Source organism: Triticum aestivum, chromosome 3A, assembly GCF_018294505.1.
Source record: "Triticum aestivum cultivar Chinese Spring chromosome 3A, IWGSC CS RefSeq v2.1, whole genome shotgun sequence".
Taxonomy (NCBI): Eukaryota; Viridiplantae; Streptophyta; class Magnoliopsida; order Poales; family Poaceae; genus Triticum; species Triticum aestivum.
The window spans coordinates 408,675,171-408,696,996 of NC_057800.1; positions in this window are offsets into that span (position 1 = coordinate 408,675,171).

A 21,826-nucleotide genomic window follows, 5' to 3' on the forward strand; every position below is an offset into this window, starting at 1 on the left:
CGGAGATTTTCAAAGGTTTCCCGTAAATCATCTATCAAAGTCCCCTCCTTTCTGGATTTGACCACAATATCATCCACATACACATGAACATTGCGCCAAATTTGCTTATGAAGGCAATTCTGAACACATCGCTGGTAAGTCGCCTAGGCACTCTTGAGTCCAAAGGGCATGGAAACATAGCAGAAGGCTCCAAAGGGAGTTATGAAGGCTGTCTTCTCCTGGTCCTTAACCGCCATTTTGATCTGATGATAACTAGAGTAAGCATCCAAAAAACACAAACAGTCACAACCCGCCGTAGCATCAATTATCTGATCAATGCAAGGGAGAGCAAAGGGGTCTACAGGGAAAGATTTGTTTAAATCTATGTAGTCCACACACATGCGCCAAGAGCCGTTTTTCTTAAGAACCAGCACCAGATTGGCTAACCACTCTGGATGAAAAACTTCGATAATAAACCCAGCAGCCAACAGACGGGCTACCTCTTCACCTATATCCTTGCGTCTCTCCTCGTTGAAACGGCGGAGGAACTGTCGGACCGGTTTGAACTTAGGATCAATGTTGAGTGTGTGCTCAGCGAGTTCCCTCGGTACACCTGGCATGTTAGAAGGTTTCCATGCGAAGATGTCCCGATTCTCACGGATGAACTCGATGAGCGTGCTATCCTATTTGGGATCCAGGTTAGCGCTGATGCTGAACTATTTGGATGAATCGCCAGGAACAAAGTCAACCATCTTAGTGTCTGTAGTCGATTTGAACTTCAACGCTAGATCATGCTCCGTAGTTGGCTTTTTTAAAGAGGTCATGTCTGCCGGATCAACCTCCTCCTTATAGAATTTTAACTCCTCCATGGGACAAAGCGACTCAGCATAAGCCGCATCGCCTTATTCACACTCCAAAGCAATCTTTCTACTTCCATGTACTGTGATAGTCCCTTTATGACCTGGCATTTTAAGCTGTAGATAAACATAACATGGCCTTGCCATAAACTTAGCATAAACCGGCCGCCCAAACAAGGCGTGGTACGGACTTTTGATCTTTACCACCTCAAACGTCAATGTTTCTGACCTTGAATCGTAGTCATCTCCAAAAGCTACCTCCAAAGCTATCTTGCCAACAGGATATGCAGACTTACTAGGCACCACACCATGAAAGACCGTATTTGAAGGTTTAAGATCCTTATCTGTCAACCCCATACGGCGGAATGTATCATAATATAAAATATTAATACTACTTCCCCCATCCATGAGCACTTTAGTGAACTTGTATCCCCCAACTTGAGGGGCTACCACCAGGGCCAAGTGACCTGGATTATCAACCCGGGGGGGGGGGGGTGATCATCTCTACTCCACAAGATAGGTTGCTCAGACCAGCGTAAATACTGAGGTACTGCCGGGTCAACAGAATTTACTGCCCTTTTGTGAAGCTTCTGATCACGTTTGCACAAACTAGTAGTGAAGACATGATATTTCCCGCTGTTCAGCTGCTTGGGATTGCTGTGATAACCCGACTGCTGCTACTGCTGACTCCCCTGATGGTTGTAACCTCCCTGGTTGCCTTGGTGCCCTTGATTGATGTGTCCGGTTTGGTTGCCTGGAAACCCTGAACTGGAACCACCACCTCTGTAACCCGGCCCATGGAAACCTCCTCCTGAACCACCGGGCGGGCCATTGTCATATTGGAACATATTGGAATTCTTGAAATCCCGCATGATATAACAGTCTTTCCAAAGATGTGATGCCGGCTTCTCCTTCAATCCATGCTTTGGACAGGGCTGATTTAACAAGCGCTCCAAATTGTTGCCTGAACCTCCACCCCTCTGGGGCTGCTTGCCTTTACGGCGCTGGCCATTCTCCTGCGCGTTGGTATTTGCAACAAAGTCCAAGCTACTGTCGGCCTTGCGCTTACCACCGTTTCCATGACCTGCCGGATTATGTTGTTGACCTTTGGCATTGCCATTATTCTTACCTTTCTCCGGTTTGTCCTCCTCTGAATCCGGATCCTTGGTATTATCTGAATCGGCATATTTAACCAAAGCGGCCATGAGTGTTAACATGTCATTGCAGTGACGTTTGAGCCTTCCCAACTTCTGTTTTAATGGTTTGAAATGGCAATTGCCCTCTAATGTTAACACTGCAGTGTCTGCATTGATACGATCTAATGAATGCAAAATCGCCGAGATCCGTTTGACCAAATGGGTCGTGGACTCCCCTTCCTCTTGGACACAAGCGACCAGATCTACGATTGACATTGGCTGCTTACACGTATCCTTGAAGTTCTGGATAAACCGGTGCTTCAATTCAGCCCATGATCCAACAGAGTTGGTCGGCAAGCTCTTCAACCAAGTGTGAGCTGTTCCTTCCAACATCATGGTCAAATATTTAGCACATACTGCCTCATCCACATCTAACATCTCCATTGCCATCTCATAGCTCTCCACCCATGCCTCTGGTTGCAAATTGGCGGTGTAATTTGGTACCTTACGAGGTCCCTTGAAATCCTTGGGCAGTCTCACATTATGCAAAGCGGGAATTAAACACGGCACCCCTAAGGAACTGAACATCACCCCTGGCTCCACGGAGGCCGTGGGGTGAACCGGAGTATGCTGTCGTGCTCCGTGTGGAGCCGTCAACTCGGCCTCCCGACGTGCGCGGCCATGGTCCACAACATCTTGCGCATTAGCGCCTCCCCCGGCCGGGTTGTTCCCTCGTGGTGAATTTCGGCGACATGAGCTACTGGACACGGCCGGTTCCTCCTCCATGTGTCTGCGATAACTCCGGCTTGGACGGGGAGTATAATGGATCCTCTCTCGACTGTGTGAATATGCCTGTTGTTGATTCAGTGCTGTTTGAAGGAGATCCCTGGCACGACGTGCTTCCACTGCAACTGGTGAGTCGCCATCGGTTGGAAGGGCCGCCAGGCGTGACGCGGTGGCCACAATGTTGTCCAACGGGTTGGAATAATGCCCGGGCGGCGTCGATGGCACAACGTTGTTCTGGCGAGGCGGGTCCGTCGTGCGTGGCTGAACCAGCACTCCTGTTCCCGGCGCCCCCGCCTGGTTTAGCGTGGGTTGGTTACCAGGTCCTGCACCTGGTGTTTTGAAAAGATTCTGCGGCTCATAAACCGACAGGAGACGTGATCGATACCTTCTTCTCAGGACTTCCTCTAAAGCATTCTGATCCAGTCTAATCTGGTAGGCCTATGCTTCCAATTCAGCCCGCTTTGTAGCCATCCTAGCATTCTCTATTGCCAGGTCCGCTTTAGCTTGGGCTATCTGATATTTCACCTTTGCAATCTCCGCATTGTGCTGATCCCTGGCTGCTACATCCACCTCCATGGACATCAATGCTGCCAAAGCGTCGAACAAATCAGACAAGACTTGGGCCGGAGGCGGCGCCGAGCTTCCCGCCCCTACTGGTGTGGCCGTCGTTGAACCAGGGAGCATTGCTGCGGCGGTAGATGAATGAGGCGCCGATTGTGTGCCGTCCATGAAGATGGCGGCCCGGTTTGGTAGACCGGGGGAATCCAGAATACTGTTGCCCTCGGATCCTCCCTCAATCCGGCCGTCCTGCAACTGGTAAAGTGATTCGGTCTCTCCAGAAGACTCATTATCAAAACAGACTACGGTTTCTCCATCAGACACCGGTCCATCCTCGTATCTCGATCCATGGACGACACCTACAAAAACACGCCTTGCCTCGGGCTGAACCGGCAAAGAACTTGCACGTCGAGCCGTTTCGATGATGTCGGTGTAGATATCCGGCTCGGGGGCCGGTTCGCCAATCTTGCCGATGAAGATGTGAATCCCACCAAAGGGGACCTGGTACCCGTATTTGATTGAATCGGCCTCGGGACCCCATCCTGCGTTGTCGATGTAGAGCTTGCCGCGACGACTCTTCGTCATCCGGCCCACAACGTATCCCTTAAGTCCATCGAAGCTGCCCTTCAAGAACTCAAAACCATCGTGCGATAGCCCCACGGTGGGCGCCAACTGTCGTGGGTTTGCCACAGCAGATGTCCTCATGAAAGGACTTAGTCGTGGAGCCATCGCTACGGGTTAGCTTAAGGGGTTAAACCGGACAAGGGACACGGGGAAGTTTATACTAGTTCAGCCCCTTCGAGAAAGGTAAAAGCCTACATCTAGTTGTGATTGGTATTGCTAGGGTTTCGAAGGCCAGGGAGCGAATCCGCTTTGTCTGGCTCTCGAGTTGTTGTTGTCTGTTCCTAAACCGCGGCCGGGTCGTCCCTTTATATACATAGGTTGACGCCCGCCGGACTACAGAGCCCCGAAGCCAGATCATAAACGTATCCGGTTCGGTCTCTACTCTCCCTATCTTATCATACAAGTTATTTGACTAGGTCGGTTTACATTTACAGGCTATAACCCGCCTTTGGGCCTTGGGCCTTCCTTAAAGCGCCACTATCCTCACATCTTCATGGGCTTCTAATCTTCAAAGAGTCAATCCGGCTACATAAGGCCGGTTTACCTCCAGTAGTAATATCCCCAACAGGTCACCTCGAGTGCTTGCCTGCGATGAAGTGGCGCAAGATCAGCACCGGCGTGACGATGCTGTGCTACTCGAGGAGAACTGTCTCCGGGCTGCTACGCGTGCTGGACGCTACCAGCAAGCCCTGCGTCACTATCATAGCAGCAGGGTTCATGCCCAGTGTTTTGAGGAAGGTGACCTTGTCCTTAGGCGCGTTCAGTCCACCAAGGGTTCAAACAAGTTGTCACCGAAGTGGGAAGGCCCTTACCGGGTAGTACGAGTCACCAGACCAGGCGTAGTCTGTCTGGAGACCAGAGATGGCACTTAGTTACAAAACTCATGGAATATTGCCAGAGCTCAAAGCGAAAAAACTTAGAGATAAAAGCGTTTTGGGAGGTGTATCCATCCCACCTACGAAAACGACTTAGAGTTCCCAATACTCTCCATGCTTAGATATATCATAGGCGGTTCCCAAATAGAAAATAAAGTTTATTCCTTTTTCCACCATACTTTCACTTTCCATGGCTAGCCGTATCCACGGTTGCCCTCCATGCCAACACTTTCCAAGGAATTTATTATTTGACAACATAAAGTAAATTCATTTTTTTCATTTCGGGATTGGGCATCCCTAATACATTTGCCTTACTCTCGTGCAATGACAAGTGAATAAACACTCATCTTGAGAATAACACATCTAGCATGGAAAATATTAGCCACCCCTCACCGCTCCGCAAGTGAAACAAACACACAAAAGAGAAGTTTATATTTAAAAATTAGAGATGTCACATGCAAATTTGCTTAGAACGGCAAAATAATACCACATATAGGTAGATATAGTGGACTCATGTGGCAAAACTAGTTTGAAGGTGTTTGGATGCACAAGTAGTGATCATACTTAGTGCGAAATGAAGGCTAGCAAAAGATTGAGAAGTGACCAACCAAGAAACGAATAATCTCATAAGCGAGCCTTAAGCATAACTAACACCGAATAATGCACCATAAGTAGCATATAATTTCATTACATAACTATTGACTTTCGTGCTTGCATAGGGAATCACAAACCTTAACGCCAATATTCTTACTAAAGCATAATTACTCATCAAGATGACTCACATATCACATCATCATATCTCAAAACTATTACTAAGAATCAAGTTTATTTTTGTCCAATGATCTTCATGAAAGTTTTTGTTATATCCTTCTTGGATATCTATCACTTTGGGAATAATTTTCATATGTTGCTTTTGACAAGCTCAAACAAATATAAGTGAAGATCATGAGCATAAAATTTATTTCTATCAAATTAATTTAAGTGAAGCAAGAGAGAATTTCTTGAAAAATACTAAGCACACCGTGCTCAAAAAGATATAAGTGAAGCACTAGAGGAAGTCTCTAGCTCATAAAAATTTAAGTTAAGCATAGAGAGCAATTCTAACAAGTCATGAAATAAATTTGGCTCTCTCAAATAGGTGTGTCCAGCAAGGGATCAAGACTAAAAACACAAAATAAAAAAGCAAAGACTCATATCATACAAGGCGCTCCAAGCAAAACACATAGTATGTGACGAATAAAAATATAGTCTCGAGTAAAATACCAATGGTCGTTAGAAGAAAGAGGGGATGCCACTCGGGGGCATCCCCAAGCTTAGTTGGTTGCTCATTTTTGGATAATAGCTTGAGATGCCGGGGCATCCCCAAGCTTCGGCTCTTCTACTCCTTATTCCTTCATCCATCGTAAGATAACCCAAAACTTAAAAACTTCAATCACACAAAACTCAACAAAACCTTCGTGAGATTCGTTAGTATAAGAATAATAAATCATCACTATAAGTGCTATATAAAACCAATTCATATTTTGTTTTTGCATTATATCTATTGTATTCCAACTTTTCTATGGCAAAAACTCATCAAAGAAAACCATAGAGCCATCAAAATAAGAACACAACACAAAGAAAACAGAATCTGTCAAAACAGAGAACAGTCTGTAGTAATCTGACTATTTAGAATTAGGACGGCCTAAGGAATTTGTATATTGATCTACTACAAGTGGAATGGGTATTTTATCGCTCTCTGGTACAAAATGAAAATTAATTTCATGAGCATAAAAGTTTGTGTTTTTTCAGCAAGATCAAACAACTATCACCCAAGAATATCCTAAAGGCTTTACTTGGCACAAACACTAATTAAAACATAAAAAAACACAATCATAAGAGTAGCATAATTGTGCTAACACACAAAACGGGAAGCAAAAAGCAAAAATAAATTTTATTCATTGGGTTGCCTCCCAACAAGCGCTATAGTTTTACGCCCTTAGCTAGGCATAAAGCAAGGATCTAAGTTCTGTCATCTTTCTTCTTAACTTTCTTAGACGTGTTTTCATTATGGGGTTTTGTAAACACAACATAAAAGATATTATCCATAGAAACCTTAGCGTTCCTAAGTTGATGTTCATCATAACCTCTTTGATTTCCCGCAACAATCCAAGAGTAATGTTGATTAACGTTATTGAAACCTTGTTGGATTATATCTAGAACGGGGACTTCCTTTTTGAGATTCTCATCAAAGATTTTATTATCACCCAGCAAATGTCCTAAATCATAATCACTATTGTAAATAATTTCATCTATCACTGGGTTTTCATGATTCATACCATAGAAATCAAAGATTTCCCTAGTTTCTCCTATTATGTAGTCAAACTGATTCATAAGAACGAGAGTGACTAACTTTTTATCCCTAGGGTTCTTTATAACGAGAAGCTCAAAAAACAATCTTTGCAAAGTAGGATGAGTATGAATAAATTACTTTCAAGTTTCAGAACTAGTGCTGAAAAAGCATCCGCATAAGATCTAGTAGTTTTAAGTATAGGAGCATCATCAAGACTTAGCTTCCCAAGACAATTAAAAAATTCGTGGATACGTTCTTTTCCCATAACGTTCCCTTGCCCCAAGATAAAAGTTTTAGCATCTGTTGGTGCCATACCGAAATCACTCATGATTGCAAGCAAAGGATAGATTTGACAAGAAAACGGCGAACGAAAAAGAGGGGCGAATAAAACATCAATTTTTTGTGAAGTGGGGGAGAGTAAAATGGAAAATAATGTAAATTGCAAGGAGATGAGATTTGTGATTAGGAACCTGGTATATGTTGAAGATCCTCCCCGACAAAGGCGCCAGAAATTCCTTTTGATGTCGCTTGAAGCTATGTCGGTATTTTCCCAAAGAGGAAGGGATGATGCAGTACAACGGCGGTAGGTATTTCCCCTCAGATATGAAACCAAGGTTATCGAACCAGTAGGAGAACCAAGCAACACAACGTAAACAACACCTGCACACAGATAACAACTTCTCGCAACCCGATGTGTTAAAGGGGTTGTCAATCCCTTCCGGGGTACGTCGCCTCAAGATAGGCAAACAGACGTGAGGTAAATTTGTAGTAGATTGATAGATCGAACGCCAAACAAATAAATAAGAATAAATTGCAGCAACATATTTTGGGTTTTTGGATTAATAGATCTAAAAATAAAAGCAAATAAAAGTAGACCACAAAGGCAAATAATATGATAAATAGACTCGGGGGCCGTAGGTCTCACTAGTGGCTTCTCTCAAGAAAAACAGCAAAGCAGTGGGTGAACAAATTACTGTTGGGCAACTGATAGAACTTAAAATACTCATGATGATATCCAGGCAATGATCATTACATAGGCATCACGTCCCAGATTAGTAGACCGACTCCTGCCTGCATCTACTACTATTACTCCACACATCAACCGCTATCCAGCATGCATCTAGTGTATTAAGTTCATGGACAAACGGAGTAATGCAATAAGAATGATGACATGATGTAGACAAGATCTATCTATGTAGAGATAGACCCCATCGTTTTATCCTTAGTAGTAATGATACATACATGACGATTTCCTTTCTGTCACTGGGATCAAGCACCGTAAGATCGAACCCACTACAAAGTACCTCTTCCCATTGCAAGATAAATAGATCAAGTTGGCCAAACAAAACCCAAATATCGGAGAAGAAATACAAGGCTATAAGAGATCATGCATAAAAGAGATCAAAGAAACTCAAATACTCACTACAAAAAAAGACACATCCGTGACATTTTGGGCCGAACGAATTTTTTCCTGTCATGCTTATGACACTTCAATGACGATAATTGTGACAACGCCTAGTATCATCATAGATGTGGCGGGCCACTACTTCTATGACAAAAAATCATGACAGAAAATGGGCTTTTCGTCCTAGGCGAGCCGGAGATGCAGCTGCATGGCATTCTTTGGGCCATCCATGACGGAAAAAAACCGTGGTAGAAGCGAGGGCAAGAAAATATCGGGGGAGTTCCCGGTTATGGTGGGTGGTCGGGGGCCGAGCGCTGTGCGTTTCTCTCGTACGTACGCGCGTGTTTGCGAGGCGTTGGGCTCTAACTCAACCCGATCAATTGCACTGCAGGATAGCATTAGTGAACCCGATCGATCGATCGACCCCTTACTATTAACTGAACCCGAGTGATTCCTTCGCTACTGCTGCTAACCGAAGCCGATCGAACCCTGCTTCCTCCTTCCCTGAATGAACAGTGAGCATTGTTGGGGGGTTTGGATGAACAGTTCTCGATGGGGGTTGGATGAACAGGACCCCATGGTAGTAGAGGCCGTTGCCGCTGGATGAACAGTACCCCGATCGATTGAGCCAGTTGGGGGCTGGATGAACAAGACCCCATGGAGGGCTGGATGACCATGACGACCCCGTGGAGGGCTGGTTGAACAGTAGCCGGTGGAGGGCTGGATGAACAGTAGCCCATGGAGGGGTGGTTGAACAGGACCTGTAGAGAGGGCTGGTTGAATACTAGCCGGTGGAGGAGCGGTGGAGGCTGGATGAACAGGAGCCCGTGGATGAACAGTGGCCGGTGGAGGAGCGGTGGAGGCTGGATGAACAAGAGCCCGTGGATGAACAGTGGCTGGTGGAGGCAGGAGGGGAGACGCCGTGGATGAACAGTCGCAGGTGGAGGCTGGAGGAGGTCTGTCGGAGTAATGGGCCACGGGTAGGCTAACCCGAGGCCCGGAACCTTCCAAGACATCGGGGCTGACTGCACCCCTCAAGAGGCCAGGATCAAGAGCCGCCTTCTGGGGCCGGCTAAAGGAACAGCCGACTACCCGCCTACGGCCGAGTCCTAGAGGCGAGTTCAAGACGGGCCGACTCCCGCCTGGCGGCTTCTAGAGAAGCCAGCCACGGGGAGTCGGCCCACGACACCAACAAAGCCCATGCCCTCATCAGGAGGGATGGGACGGGGAGTGGCAACAGTAAAGCCCACTCCCTCCCCTTGCCAGGGGATGGCTAGGCCACGGTGCGCCGTACCAATGAAGATCTCCGTCCGGCGCGGCACTGTTGCCGAGCCATCCCTGCGCCCCCGACGGCCTGTCAGTACGGTCCACGGATGATGGGACCTACCGGTCAGCGAGAGTCCAAAAGACGGCAAGAGCGCCACTAGTCGGACCCGGAGGGAGCCGGCTCTCGGGAGTTGGCCTTCCCCTCCCAAGGGTCCCACGCGCCATTAACCAAATGAGACGGGGAATGGCTACAGTAATCGTCCGCCAGGTGGCGGGGCTGTAGCCACGACCCCATGACCAAGCCTGCGTCATTAGAAGCATGGTTACAGTAATCAGCAACCGGCAAGACCCGCAAGCGGCGTGTACGGCCTGTCGGCTTCGTACCAGACCAGTCGGCGGGGCCCACCAGCCGTCGGGCCCCAGCAGTCGGCAGAGAGGCCGGCAGGCGAAGAGATTGACGGCTGGGCCCTGTGCCCGGTCGGTTTATCATTGTACCCCTAGGGGTAGGCCTATATAAACCCCCCAGGGCACTCATGCAAAGGGTTCGAACCCATTAGAACTAGACCAGAACATAGAGGGAGGAGAGAGCTAGCCTTGCCTTCTCCTACCTCCAACACACAGCTCGAGGAGCGCCGTGGTACTCACTTTGCCTTAGTGATCATGCAGAGACCCCGCAAAGCAAGAGTAGGGGTGTTATCTCCTAGGAGAGCCCCGGACCTGGGTAAAGTACGCCGGCATTCGTGTCTACGCCTCATCCCGCTTCTGGGCACCGACGACGTTCTACTCGCTCCCACCATGATAAGCCATCCATTGGCATATGTCGCACCCAACCCCCGACATTTGGCGCCCACCGTAGGGCGAGGTGCACCGTCGTCCGGAGACCTATTCTGGACGGGAACCCCTTTCCTCCCTGGCGAGCGCAGCCAGCCCGGCACGCCAGACGGAGTCTGCGCCGACGCGCTGCATGGCGCTAAAATCGCCTGCGTGGCTAGTTGCCTTGTCGATCTTGTCGGTGAGGTCAGCCTCTCCGATGAGCCCGCATCTGATGCGGGCACAGGCGGTCCCGAGAGCCTCGTCGCGGGCCTCCTCGATCAACTCCATGTCACCAGCGAGCCAGCTGGGGACTTGGAGTCCGTAGGCTCCACCGACCCGATGTTGGTCGACTCCGACACCATGTCGCTTGACGCGTTCCCCACCAACATGGTGGTCGACGATGATCCGCTCCCTTGCGCGGAGAGCGGCGGAAGCACCGTCACGGAGGTGCTTGTCATTGATCATGGCGAGCACTCCGGCAGAAGTGCTTATGACCCCCTCAACGCGGTGCTGCAAGACTTGGCAGCACCCATTCCCGAAGACGCCGACGCCGAGACGCTGGAGGCACGTCGCCTTCAGCTAGTCAAAGGTGCAAAGAAGCTGGCCAGCATGAGATGTCTATCAGAGGCCTACCAGCGCGAGATGGACCACGCTGTGGGCGGCACGCCGGCTCCAGCTGGGCCTAGCCGCCTTGGCATGGTCCAGCAGCGCAGCCTGGCCATCGCCAACCTGTTCGGGGCGAATCGCCCCATTTACGCCACGCCTGCGGAGAACATCTGGGCCGCCCAGGCAGCGGCGGATGAGCTGGACAAATTCGAGGGCATAGAACGTCGCTTGATGATGGAGCGCGTCCAGCGACTCCTCGACGCGGCTGCGGAGCAGAACGAGCCGGCTGCCGCACTGATGCACCGCACCAGCAGAATGATGACCTACCTCCCCGCCGAGACCAAGGCACGACATCTCGGACGCCGACTGGTGGCGTCCGCGGAAGAAAAGACAAGGAGCCGGCTACCAGCCGCAGTCGGACTCGCATCACCATAGAGGGCGACCAAGACGGCCGCCTGAGAGCAGTGGAACAACGAGAGGACTGTCTGCCTCCTCCTCCATGTAAAAGAAGGGAAAGGAGTCTCCCCGCCGCCTGTTGATCACCCGACACTCGGCGACTGCCTTGGCCGCTGAGAGGGAGTCGGAGAGAATGACACCCGCCACCAGATCGACCGTCTCCACCGATCCCTAGCACTGAAGAAGAAGATGAGTTGGGTCCGCCATGTTTCGGCCCCCGCATTCAAGACGAGCCCTTCCCCAAAGGGTTCACGCTTCCAAGAGAACCTCGACGAGCTGCTGATCATAGCTGACAAATACGCCACGACCGACTCCTCCATGAAGGTAGAGATCCAAGTTAGTGCCACAGGCAAGGTGGCTCCTCAGGCTCCTCGAACCCCGGCTGGAGACGCCAGTTGGCGTCAATAGCAGAGCGACCACAAGCGCAAAGCCCCACAGCCGGCTTTCGCTAGCCGGCAGGTGGAGACAGTCGAAGACCAGCAGCCGGAGGGGCAGCCTCCGCCCAAACGTCAGAAGGGCGGCAATCCCAACTGGCTCCCGGCTTTCTCATATGAGCAGACTTTGGATGGTCCCTGCAAATTCCATAGTGGCGCGAAGCCGTCCAACCACACCACTCGGAAGTGCCACTGGCTCACCAGGATCGCCAAGTGAGACGACCTCTTGCCTCCCCCGCCTGCTGGGCAGCCGCCCGCCTCAGCAGCCGGCGGTCAGACCAGTCGGCGCGATACAATACGAGTACCCAGAAGAGCACAGAGCCTATGTCGTGTTCACCTGTGTGGCCGATGATCGACGCAGCAGGCGGCTATAGCAGCAAGAGGTGAATGCAGTAGCATCTAAGACACCAGAGTTCATGCATTGATCTGAGAAGCCCATCAGCTAGAGCAGAGCTGACCACCCAGAAGTAATGCCCAAAACCGGCTCCTACGCCTTGGTTTTGGATGCCACCTTTGCCACAGACAGGGACACCATGGATAAATTAGGAATCAGACAGAGGCAGCTTCAGTCCAGCCGGAAAGTATTCCATGGCATAGTTCCTGGCCTTTCCTGCTCACTAATCGGCAAGATTCTGATTGACGTCCTCTTTGGAGACAAAGATCACTTCCGCCGAGAGTCAGTCTGGTTTGAGGTGGTGGACCTTGAGAGCCCATACCACACGTTACTTGGCCGGCCTGCCCTGGCCAAGTTCATGGTTGTCCCCCACTATGCCTACCTCAAGATGAAGATGCCGAGTTCCAAGGGGATTCTCACCATAGCTGGCGACTACAGGAAGTTGTCCGCCTGCATAGCAGAGAGCAGTCGGCTGGCTGAGTCCCCCGTGATCGCAGCTGAGAAGTGGCTCCTTGACCGGGTTGTGGCGATGGCAAGCAAGCAGCCAGAGATGTCGCCCGATCCCTAGGAGTCGGAAGCTGAGGGCTCGTTCAAGCCGGCCAAAGAAACAAAGAAGATACCCTTGGACCCAGAGCACCCGGAGAGGTTCGCTGTCATAGGTGCCAACCTTGACAGCAAATAGGAAGGCGAGCTCGTCGATTTCCTCTATGAGAATCGGGACATCTTCGCATGGTCCCCCAAAGACATGCCAGGTGTCCCGACGGATTTCGCTGAGCACAAATTACATGTCCAATCTGATGCCAAGCCAGTCAGGCAGCCCTTGCGCCGCTTGTCAGAAGAAAAGAGAAGAGTTGTTGGAGAAGAAATAGCCCGGCTGCTGGCAGCCGGCTTCATTATGGAGGTATTCTTTCCAGAGTGGCTAGCCGACCCAGTCCTGGTACTGAAGAAGAACAAGCAGGGGTGAATGTGTATTGACTACACTAGCCTCAACAAAGCGTGCCCCAAGGACCCGTTCGCGTTGCCAAGGATTGACCAGGTGATAGACTCCACAGCCGGATGCGAGCTGTGAGTTTCTTGGATGCATATTCGGGATATCACCAGATTAAGTTGAACCCTACCAACAGACTGAAGACAGTCTTCATCATGCCGTTTGGAGCCTTCTGCTACTTGACAAGGACATTCTGCTTGAGGAATGCCGGCGCCACCTTCCAATGTTGCATGCAGAAGTGCCTCCTCAAGCAGCTCGGTAGAAACACCCACGTTTACATGGACGATGTGATGGTGAAGACAGAGAAGCGTGGAACGATGCTGGAAGACCTCAAGGAGACATTTGAGAACTTACGCCGATTTCAAATCAAGCTCAACCCGGAGAAATGCATCTTGGGAGTACCAGCCAGCCAGCTTCTTGGTTTCCTGGTCTCTGAACGCGGCATAGAGTGCAACCCTGTGAAGATCAAGGCCATTGAGAGGATGGAAGTACCCAGCCGACTGCTAGATGTACAAAAGTTCACCGGCTGTTTGGCATCCATCAGCCGATTCATCAGTCGGCTGGGTGAGAAGGCTCTCCCCCTATACCAACTCATGAAGAAGACCACTTTTTTCGAGTGGAACCACAAGGAAGACGAAGCTTTTCTCCAACTAAAGAAGATGTTGACTACTCCACCTGTCCTGGCGGCTCTGACTCCTAAGGAACCCATGCTCCTCTACATCGCCGCCACCAGCCGAGTAGTCAGCACAGTCATCGTGGTAGAGCACAAGGAGGAAGGCAAGGCACTACCAGTCCAGAAACCGGTATATTATTTAAGTGAAGTACCATCGACCTCCAAGGAAAACTACCCCCACTACCAGAACATGTGCTACGGCGTGCACTTTGCCGCCACGAAATTGAAGCCTTACTTTCAAGAGCATCCAATCATGGTGGTCTGCACAGCTCCACTAGCCAAGATCATCGGGAGTCGGGATGCTTCGAGCCGAGTGGCCCAATGGGCCATAGATTTGCCCCCCTACACCATCTACTACTAGCCTCGCACCGCCATCAAGTCGCAAGCGCTGGCCGACTTCCTCCTCGACTGGGCCAATACCCAGTATCTGCCGCCAGCGCCCGACTCCACCCATTGGCGAATGCATTTTGACGGCTCCAAGATGCGCACCGCCTTGGGAGCCGGCATTGTCCTCACCTCTCCCAAAGGCGACAAGCTCAGATATGTGCTACAAATTCATTTTGCCGCCTCCAACAACGTCGCCGAATACGAGGCACTCATTCACGGGCTCCGGCTTGCGAAAGAGCTCGGCATTCGCCAGATCCTGTGCTATGGTGATTCTGACTTGGTGATCTAGCAGTCGTTAGGCGATTGGGACGCCAAAGATGCAAACATGGCGAGCTACTGCTTCCTCGTACAGCAGCTCAGTGGATATTTCGAGGGGTGCGAGTTTCTCCATGTGCCAAGAAACGACAACGACCAAGCAGACGCCCTGGCCCGAATCGGCTCTACCCGTCAAGCAATACCATCCGGCGTCGCCCTTCGGCGCCTCCTCAAGCCGTTTGTCAAGCCATCACCAGAGTCAGACTCTATCTTTGTGTCGGCTCCTCCTGAAGCAGTCGGATCCGACTCAAGAGCCCCCGTAGACGGCACGAGATACTTCGGCAGGTGGCTCGGGGGTCGTGACAGTCGCACCCAGCCCAGGGACTTCAGAACCTACCCCAGGGACTACGGCGGTCAGCCCGGAAACTTTAGAACCCGGCCCGGGGACTGCGCCAGTCGACCCGGGGACTTCATCAACACAGCAAGCGGCTGTCGACTCCAACCCGCTGCCTCCCGGCCCAGCCGCCCTCATCCAAGTCACAGTCCTGGCAGTTGCAGAAGTTGCAGCACCATCATGGGCCCAGCCCGTCCTCAAATTCCTGGTGAACAAAGAGTTGTTGACTGATGAGATCTTAGCTCGGCAAGTGCAGCGCCGGGCGGCAGCTTACACCATAGTCAACAGAGAGCTTGTAAGGCGCAGTGTCACTGGTGTCTACCAGCGCTGTGTGGAGCCGGAGCAAGGCCAAGCAATTCTAAAGGACATCCATCAAGGCGAGTGTGGCCACCACGCGGCTTCAAGAGCACTCGTCACCAAGGCCTTCCGCCATGGTTTCTTCTGGCCGACTGCTCTTGAAGACGCCAAGGCTTTGGTTCAAAAATGCAAAGGGTGCCAGAAGTTCCACTCCAAGCCACATCAGCCAGCTTCTGCACTCAAGACTATCCCCATTGCCTGGCCCTTTGCTGTTTGGGGCCTGGACATGGTGGGACCATTCAAGACGGCACGGGGCGGTTTGACTCATTTACTTGTTGCAGTGGACAAGTTCACCAAGTGGATAGAAGCAAAACCAATCAAGAAGTTGAATGGTCCGACTGCTGTGACTTTCATCTCTAACATCACAATTCGGTACGGCATACCACACAACATGATCACCGACAACGGCACAAATTTTGCCAAAGGTGCCCTGGCCTGTTTCTGCGCGATGCTGGGCATCCGACTGGACTTAGCATCCGTTGCCCATCCGCAGTCAAACAGCCAGGTAGAGGGAGCAAACGGCCTCATCCTGTCCGGCATCAAGCATCGACTGGTCGAGCCTCTAGAATGTTCGGCCGACTGCTGGCTTGACGAGTTGCCAGCCGTCCTCTAGAGCCAGCGCACAACTCCAAACAAGTCAACCAGCTTCACGCCCTTCTTCCTCGTCTACGGTGTCGAAGCCGTCATCCCAACGGACATAGAATTCGACTCCCCTCGAGTCACCATGTACACCGAGGAAGAAGCAGAAGAAGCACGTCAAGACGGCGTCGATCTGCTGGAAGAGGGCCGGCTATTGGCACTCAGCCGGTCCAACATCTACCAGCAGAGCCTGTGCCGATACTACAACCGGAAGGTCAAGCCGAGATCTTTCCAAGAAGGAGACCTTGTGCTCCGGCTGATCCAGCGAACAACCGGCCAGCACAAGCTCTCAGCACCTTGGGAAGGCCCTTTCATCATCAGCAAAGTGTTGGGCAATGACTCCTACTACCTGATCGAGGCTCAGAAGCCCCGAGCACGCAAGAGGGACGACTCCGGCAAAGAGACGGAGCGGCGATGGAATGCAAATCTCCTCCGAAGATTTTACAGTTAATGCAGTATGTACCACGCTAACTTTTGTATTAAAGTACGAAGACTTTGGGCCCCCCGAGAAGAGCTCGGGGACTGCCCTCTTTTATCTATATGATAAGAATTATGCCTATGAGTATGTTGTTCTTTGTTATGCCGCTTGGCACCGGGTTCGACTAGTCGGCCCGGGGACTTGCCGTCTTGCACTATGGAATGCTTCCTGCAGCCGGACAAGTAGTGTGTGGCACTTAAGCTGTCTCCTGTTAGAAGCCACAGCTCGCAGAGCGACTATCTGGTTGGCAGGAGTAAGGTAGAATGGGTGCCCACACGAAAAATGGCTAAGGACTCAAAGCATGTACATAGTTTAAGCCGGTTTCCAGCCTTTCACAACCGATTCTTGAGCAGCCGGCTCGCCGTCTTCTAATCAACTTGCTAAAAAACTCTAAACGGCTAAGTACTTGCCTTCCCAAAGAAGCTAAGTACTTGATCCAGTAACAGTCCGCAGAGCGGCTGTCCGACTGGCAAGACAGCAACCAAGGGAAGGCGGCAAAGGAAATAGCCAAAGAGCAATGGGCAAGAAGAGATAGAACGCGGAGAAATATTTACATAGAAAAGGCCCTTGGCCGAATCTTCAAAACAGAAGTTCAAGATACACCCCGCGGGTGGAATTGTGCAAATTAACAAAGTTCATCAAGACTATTAAGCAGATAAAAGCAAAGACAAAGTGGTAGCCTAGGAAACTACAGACGGATTCAGAGGATCGGAGGAGCCGGCGGTGCCAGTCGCCGGAGCGGCCGGCTGGTTGGTCTCTGCTTGGTCGCCTTTGGCAGCAGCTAGCTCGGTTGGGCACGGCTCATTGCTAGAGGCACGATCGAGCTGGGGCTGGCCATCCGCTCCGACTTCTGGTGCCTCCTCTTCGGCTCCTTCCTCCGGCTCACCTTCTTCCTCTCCACTGGAGTCAATCACCTCCGCCGAGTCCTCGCTGTCATCCGGGTTCATCCCGATCCACTCCGGCGGCGCCTCCTCACCGTTCTCAGCCCGCTCTGGGACGAAGACGCTGGTGTCGATGTACTCGGCGATCGACGCTGCATGCTTGACGAGATCGTCTTCCACGACCGCCAACTCTGCCTGAGCTTCTAGCCGGAACGTGGCTAGCTGGGCTAGACTCAGTCCAGGATACCACGCCTTGACGAACTCTAAGGCCCGGCGCGCTCCTGCCCGGGCCGAAGAGCCCTTCCAGGCCTCAAGGCCGCCAACAGCTACCTCCAGCCAGTCGGCAGTCCGACTGGGGGTGCACGGTGCCTGCATATCCGGCCACAGGGCGGCAATCGCCTGGGCGCCGACACGTTGAAGCCGGCGCAACATCCGGTGAGCCGGCCGAAGGCGGGCCTCGATGCTCAGGATCTGCTCGTCGAGAGTTCGGGGGGAGTCGGTGGCGATCTGTGCGCCGTCCGCCCTCTACCCTTCGCGATCCGCTTTGATGGCTTGGTTGGCAGCGATCGAGCGGCCCGGGAAGATGTCTGCTAAGACAGAAGAACGAAGAACAAGATTAAAGACTAGAGGTTGACTCGACTAGTAGTTGGCGGCTTAGGAAAGGAAAATGAGGGGAAGCTCACCGTCGACGAGATCTTCGATCTCATGGATGCTAGAGACCAGCGTAGCCTCCTTGTCAGTCCAGGAGGAGCGCTCGGTCGCGAATTCGGCAAGGAGGGCGGTCTCCTTATCCTCCGCCTCTCTCTTTGACTTTTTGAGCAGCTCCTTCTGCTTTGCCAGTTGCATGGCCAGCAGATCGCGCTCTGCGGCCAGCTTGTTGCATTCCTCCTCCTTGGCACGCAACACGGTGTTGGCCTCGCCCAGCTGCTGCTGCAGGGTGGTGTTGGCCTCTGCAGAAGAAGAAGAAGAAAAAGGCGTCAGTCATCAACAAGGAAGAAAGGTCGCCGGGGAGATCCGGCTCGACTGCTCAGCAGTCGGCCCGAATCTCGGGGACTACAGCCCGCGGGTGCGCCAGTGCGCCCCCGCGAAGAAAGGAATCATCAGAAAAAAGGATAGTTGTGGAGGAGATCCGGCCTGACTGCTCAGCAATCGGCCCGAATCCCGGGGACTACAGCCCGCGGGTTCGCCAGCGCGCCCCCGCAGAGAAGGAGGACACGTACACGGATGGCGGCTCACGATGCCAGATACGCCTTGGTACAGTCCTTGATGGTGTCACCCTCAGCTCGAAGTTTTGCTTGGACGTCCAAAAGTGCCCGGTTCAACAGGCCCATCCCGCCTCCCCGCACCCACCCAGTGGGTGCGGCGCTCGTAGCCTCGGTGTCCACGATCGTGGAGCTCGCGACGCCGGTCTCTAGAGGGCGCGGCGCCGAAGCCGCTTTCACAAGACGACGACGGGTCGGCGTGCCGACCTGGAGAACTCGGCCCGCCACCACCACGTCTTCAGTCAGCGGCACCGGCAGGTCCGCCGGCTGCCCGCCTAGCGTGCTCCGGACAGCGGCGGTGGCGGCACGATTACGTCCGGCATGGCGATGTCGTCGCTGTCCCTCTCCATGATCGGGTTCTCGTTGCCAACTTCCCCAGTCTGCGCCGTGAACTCTGGGGGTGGCGGCACAGAGTTCAGAGGGACGACGAACACCGCCGATTGGTGGTGTGCGGCTTATTCAACATGCTTCTTCTTCGTGTCGGCGGCCTCGACTTCCGTCAGCTTCTTCAGGGCGGTGGCCTCCGCCTTGTCTGCTTCCGCCTTCTTCAGGCGGGCGGCTTCCCGCTCCTCGCGCGCCTACCGCGCGTTCCGCTCCGTCGCCTCCCGGAGGGCGGCGGCCAGATAAATCCGTCGGGTGGTGGAGGAGGCCTCCGCCGACTTCATGACGGAGCCGGCGGCCGACTTCTCGAGAGAGAGCGGGGCCCTAAAGTCAAGCATGTAAAGCAAAGGAATTTCAGACGGAGTCAATGAAAAGAAATTGAAGGCGCAAAGGAAGGTGGCACTTATGAAGAAACCAGCTACGACATCTTCACCTCCTTGCGGAAGCGGTTGGCCTTTGCAGCCGCTTCGTCCTGCTTGGTCGCCGCGGCAGAGCCCTTGGGCTTCTTCGGCCGGCTGCCGAACAGGCTCGACCCGGCCCTGCGCGTCTTAGCGCCGCCTTGGGCGTCCGGCGCGGCAGACGAGCTGACGCCCGGCTGGCCGGCTCCTGGCTGGTGGCGCGGGGCGACCTCCTTGTCATCGTCGGGTCAGTCCTCGAGACTGGCCCCGAGCCTCGGGCCACCCACTTCGCCGCCTCGTCCCTCGGCGTCGTCCTCCAGGGCTGCCTCCCCCAAGTCGGGGTCGTCAACGTCACTCTCCGCCCGGTCAGGGAGGAATTCGCGGTCCAGCCCCATGGTGCCGGCTGCTGGCTGGAGGAGGGGGTTCTGACCAAAGCCGACTAGTCAGATCGGACAAGACGGACTCGGTGATGAAGAAGTCAAGAAAATCAAAGAAAGAGAGAAAAAGAAATAAGTCACCAGAGGCGGAGGGTTGGCACGTGAATACGGCTCCTTGCCGAACTGCCACTCTGCTTTAAGGTTGCAGTTCGCAAGATAATTCACCATGTAGGCTACCTCCTCGTGAGGCAACTCCTTGGTGCACATCCGACTCGGGTCCTGGTGCCCGCTCATCTGACAAATCATGTGGCGGCGCCATGGAGGGGAAGCACTCGACGCGCCACGAAGGCGGCCAACAAATCCGGCCCGGTCAGGCCCTCCGACTGCGTCAGCAATCGGAGTCGCGCGACGGCGCCGGCTCCTGCAGGCGTCAGCGTCCTGGCCCGAAACGACCGATTGGGCTGCCTCCCAGCCGGCGGGCCGGCTACGTAAGCCGGCAGATTGAACCAGTCGCCCTCCGCGGAGACGCTCTTCATGTAGAAGTACGACCGCTGCCACATCTTCACCGACTTTATCAGCTTGATCGAGGGAAACGGGTTGTCGGCCCCCGACCTCCGCACGGCGATGAACGCACCGCACTGAGCCGGCACGCCCGCGGCTTGGGTGTCGAGCTTGGAGTAGAAGAACTCCCCCCAAAGCTAGATGGTGGAGAGAACGCCGAGGAAGCCTTCGCACAAGGCAACGAAGGCGGACATCAGCACCACTATGTTGGGGGTGAGGTGGTGCGGCTGGAGACCATAGAACTCAAGAAAAGAGTGGAAGAAGCTGCTCGCCGGTAGGCCAAGGCCTTGTAGGCAGTGCGAGCAGAAGACGACCCACTCGTCCTCCTGTGGCACCGGCGAGATTTCCCCCCTTGGCGCGAGATGGACCCGCACGAGGTCCTCGCCGGGCAGCCGACGCGTCTGGCGGAGGAAGTCGACGTGATCGTCGTGGACCTCCGAACCGTCCCAGGTGCCGGAGTGCACCGCGGGGGCGTGACGGTGAAAGAAGAACTCATCGGGAAGGGACCAGCGCAGCGCTCGACGTAGCTTGGGGCGCGGAGGTAAGAGGAGGAGGAAGAAGAAGCAATGCGGAGGAGGGGCGCGCGTGCTCTGCCGCTCCCCTCCTACCCCCTACTTATAGACTCATGGGCTAAGAAGCCGAGGGGACAGTCGTGGGATCTACTACGCCCACTACCCCACGCCCCCACGTTTATCACGCAAAGTTACTGCATGCAGTAACTCCGCTCGCGCGCCAGGGCGCGGTAGTGGCGGGCCCCGCCCGTAGGCATGTCCCGTCGCGCATGTGGGTGGGCAGACTGGCCTGGCCAGTTGTTGCCACGTGACGGGCCCAAAACGGGCGGCTGCCTGGAATCTTAGCCAGTACGCCACTGCGATCCCGTCGAGGCATTCAAAAATCATGGACAAGTCAAATTGAGCGCGTCCGACTCCTACCAGTCAGCCCGACAATAGTCGAACGAGGTATCACCTCAAGCACTCGGAGAAAGAAACTGCTGAGGCTCCTCGACTGACCGCCTGCAGCGCCTCACCAGCTTCGGGGACTACTGTCGGAGTAATGGGCCACGGGTAGGCTAACCCGAGGCCCAGAACCTTTCAAGACATCGGGGCTGACTGCGGCCCTCAAGACGCCAGGATGAAGAGCCGCCTTCTGGGGGCCGACTAAAGGAACAGCCAACTGCCCGCCTACGGACGAGTCCTAGAGGCGAGGTCAAGATGGGCCGACTCCCGCCTGGTGGCTTCCGGAGAAGCCGGCCACGGGGAGTCGGCCCACGACAC